This window comes from Gekko japonicus, unplaced genomic scaffold (genome assembly GCF_001447785.1).
Source record: "Gekko japonicus isolate JY-2015 unplaced genomic scaffold, Gekko_japonicus_V1.1 scaffold996, whole genome shotgun sequence".
In the NCBI taxonomy this organism is placed as follows: domain Eukaryota; kingdom Metazoa; phylum Chordata; class Lepidosauria; order Squamata; family Gekkonidae; genus Gekko; species Gekko japonicus.
The window spans coordinates 311,923-316,334 of record NW_015165267.1 but is presented as its reverse complement, the minus strand read 5'-3'; positions in this window follow the sequence as shown (position 1 = coordinate 316,334).

Below are 4,412 nucleotides of genomic sequence, written 5' to 3'. Positions count from 1 at the left end.
TTATAGATGGATGGATAGATGGATGGATGGATAGATGGATAGATAGATAGATAGATAGATAGATAGATAGATAGATAGATAGATAGATAGATTGATTGATTTTAAAAAATCATATTTTGTGCAAACCTGGCATTTGCAGAACAATGTACCCTAGCCCCCAATTTTCACCCTTGGGAATTTTTTTGATCGGCATCGGAGAGCCAACCATCGTGACTGCACATAGGATGATGTGTAGACAACCCAAAGGTTTGGGGAGAGGGGAGGAAGCTTCCTACCAGGCAGAACTGATATGAGAAATTTGAAAACTGTCCTTCAGTGATATCTTAGACAGGTGGAAAGCGAAGCCCTTCCAGACTATGGCCTGTGGTTTGACTTGCTTACCAAAGTCATCTGGGGAGAGGACGGGAGAGGGGAGGCTGTATTGGCATGTGCTGCCCAGCCCACTCCATCCTTCCTAAATAAGTCTCATTAATGGTCCCATTCCCAGGGCCCTCAGAAATCCAGGAGCTGACCCTGGGCTGGAAAAACACAAGTGGTTTGATGAACGGGCTGGGTCCAGTTCATCCACCATCAGTGCTCCAAAAAAAAGATCACCCCAATAAATTATTGGTGGTCCCCACTGATTCCTCGATAACCTAGGGATGCCAGCTTCCAGGTGGGACCTGGAGATCCCAGGAATTACAGTGTATCTCCAGACTACAGAGATCAGTTCCCCTGGAGAAAATGGCTGCTTTGGAGGGTGGACTCTATGACATTGTACCCCACTGAGGTCCCTGTCTTCCCCAGGCTTCATCCCCAACACTCCAGGAGCTTCCCATCCTGTATCTGGCAACCTTACCTTAACCCCACCCTAATACCAGCCTCCAGGTGAGACCTGGGGGTCCCCCAGAATTACAGCTCATCTCCACACCAAAGAAATTAGTTCTCCTGGACAAAACAGAAGCTTTGGAGGAAATCACCTAACAAGCCGAGATTCAAGAGGGGAGCTGTTACCTAATATGGTCCAAACTCATCCAGCCTCCGTGCAGGCCTTGGTCTCTTTCCCCTGTGGCCACCGCCCTTCGCCAGGAACTCTTGGTGGTCTCTAAGGCGCTACTGGACTCAGATCTAACGGTTCACCAGAACCGACTCCCTATTCATAAGTCCTTTTGTGTTTATAATGTTGCCCCAGCAACAAGGCCCTCAGCATTCTGGGACACACCTCAACAGAATCTCTTCTCGGCAGGTGACCTGACAGGCTCTCCATTTAGAACCTCTCCCCCTTACTCCTATAATTCAGGGCTTTTTTTGAAGAAAAAGCCCAGCAGGAACTCATTAGCCTAACTAGCCACACCCAACAGCAGAAACGTATTAGCATATTAGGCCACACCCCTGACAGCATAGCTCATTAGCATATGAGGCCACACCCCCGTGTTACCAGAAGTGTGCTCATCCAGCCACACCCACCTTTTGCTTCTTATTCTGCTTACCTTGTTTGTTGTCAAAACCCAGGGCTTTTTTTTTGTAGCAGGAACTCCTTTGCATGTTAGGCCACACACCCCTAATGTAGCCAATCCTAATGAGTTCCTGCTGTTGGGTGTGGCCTATTATGCTAATGAGTTCCTGCTGGGTGTGGCCAACTCGGGAGCCAGCCGGAACTCCGTTCCTGTGCGTTCCTGCCCAAAAATAGCCCTGCTCCTATTGATGTAAGGGACTGTCATACCTGTTGGATGTCTGCCTATCCACAAATACCTATAGCCCAAACCATCTGCCTGATGACACAGGAGAAATGCCACCACACAAGTGAAACGTGATAGATGATGCACTCCAGATCCATACCAGGACTCACTTGGGTTGCCAGATCTGGAAATCAAAAGAATAAGATCCCAGTACATGGGCGAGATGTGGGAGTGCAGTCCTCAGGGTCAGAGGGCAAAGTCCAGAGGTCGCATGTCGATGGACCTGAGGCCTGGGATTTGGGAGGCAGGGCTAGGGGTAGACTGTAAGGCTGCAAAAAAAGATGGAAGAATTGTAGTAGTAAAAATTACAAGACAACTGAAAAAACTTTTGATAATAAATATATATGCCCCTAACCAAAAACAGGAACAATTTTATAAAAACTTAAGAAACCTCCTAAACACATTCAATGAACCAGAAATTTGTATAATTGGCGACTTCAACGCAGTATTGGATGGGAATAAAGATAGGAAAACGCAATCAAGAAGCAAAAAATCAGGAAATAATCTACCAAACGAATTCCTAGAAATAGCGGAGGAATATTGTTTAATAGACGCATGGAGAGTAAGAAATCTAGAAAAAAGAGACTATACTTTCTATTCTGCGAGACATAACTCATGGTCTCGAATAGATATGATCTGGATGTCCACAAGATTAGTGCCAGAAGTAATAGACGTGGAAATACTCCCTAATTCATTTGCGGATCACAGTCCCATAATGTTAATACTGAAAGAAAGTCTACGGAAAACAAGATGGAGATTGAACAAAAAATTGATAAATGATAAAGAATTTGATTAAAAAATGAAAGATGAAATTGTAAATTTTTTTACACAAAATACTCAAGCAGAAACTCCTATAAAAATTGTATGGGACGCTTTCAAGGCTTACTTGAGAGGCTGCTCCATTAATCAGGATGCATGGAAAAAGAAGCAAAAGAGAAAAGAATATGAACAATTATTAACACAGATTAAAAAAGAGGAAGATACGCTAAAAAGATCTGTTGCAGAATTTAAAAAAGCAGAAACAAATCTTAGAGTATTGCATCACCAGATGAACCTAATATTATCCCAGGAAATCGCTAAGAACTTGGAATTTGCCAAACAACATTTTTTCGAAAATGCTAACAAACCAACTAGATGGTTGGCATACAGATTAAAGAAACAAGAAGAAAGAGCGATCATAAAAACCCTTAGAGATGAACAAGGAGTGGAAAGGCATAAAATTGAAGATTTAAAGAATATAACAGAAGACTTTTATAGGAAGCTATATAGACAAGAAAAACAAGGAAAAGATCTAGTAAAGAGATATTTGGACCTCACAAACCAGAAAGCATTCAACGATGAACAAATAAGAACATTAAATGATCCCATATCAGAGGATGAAATTATAATAACAATAAGAAAAATGAAAAAGAATAAAGCCCCAGGACCAGATGGAATACCGATAGAGATCTACCAAAAATATGAAGAACAGATTAAACCAATATTAAAAGATCTACTACAAAACATTGCTGTTACAGGAGAAAGCCCAGAATCTTGGAATCAGGCTATAATATCCCTTATACATAAGCCAAATTCGGATAACCGAGATATAAAGAATTACAGACCAATCTCCCTATTAAACGCAGACTATAAAATTTTCGCCTCAATATTGGCAATGAGAATGAAGACGATATTAAATCAAATAATACACCAAGATCAGGCAGGTTTTCTACCAAGAAGATATCTACGGAATAATATTAGAATGGTCCTAAACATATTAGAATATTATGAAGAACATCCAAATAGGGAGTTGGCTTTAATATTCTTAGACGCTGAAAAAGCGTTTGATAATGTGAACTGGGAATTTATGCTCCAGAAACTGGAAAAATGGAATTGTGGTCAGGGCTTTTTAACAATGATTAGGGCAATTTACAATAAGCAATCAGCAAAAATCCAAATCAATAATGACATGACACAAGATATAGAAATTCAAAAAGGCACTAGACAGGGCTGCCCCTTATCACCATTGCTATTCATTTTCACCTTAGAATCACTAACTGAACAGGTGAGAGAAAATGCGGCAATAAAAGGGCTACGAATAAAAGGCGAAGAATTTAAATTACAAGCATATGCCGATGATTTGGTTTTTATACTTGATACACCAATGGAATCAATTACTACTTTAGTACAGGTTATAGAAGAATATGGACAAGCAGCTGGATTAAAGATTAACTTTAATAAGACTAACATATTGACAAACAACTGCTCAAACTCGCGGAAAGCAACAATTCAGGAGCTATCTAAAATGGAAATAGTTAAAAAGGTTAAATATTTAGGCATAACGATATCTAGCCGAAATATTACACTAGTGAAAGATAACTACACTAAGCTACTTGAAGAAACTAAGAAAGATTTGGAAAGGTGGAAAGATCTAAAAATTTCTATGATGGGCAGAATTGCGGCTGTGAAGATGAACATTCTACCTAAATTCATATTCCTAGCACAAAACTTACCTGTTTTAAGAAAAACATCTTATTTTATAGACTTGGAAAAAGTATGTAACAAATTTATATGGAACAACAAAAAATCAAGAATAAATAGCAAATACATGCAAGATAAAAAGGAGAGAGGTGGTTTTGGAGTGCCAAATTGGATGTGATATTATAAAGCTGCAGCACTTGTGTGGATTAAGGATTGGGTAACCTTAGAAGATGT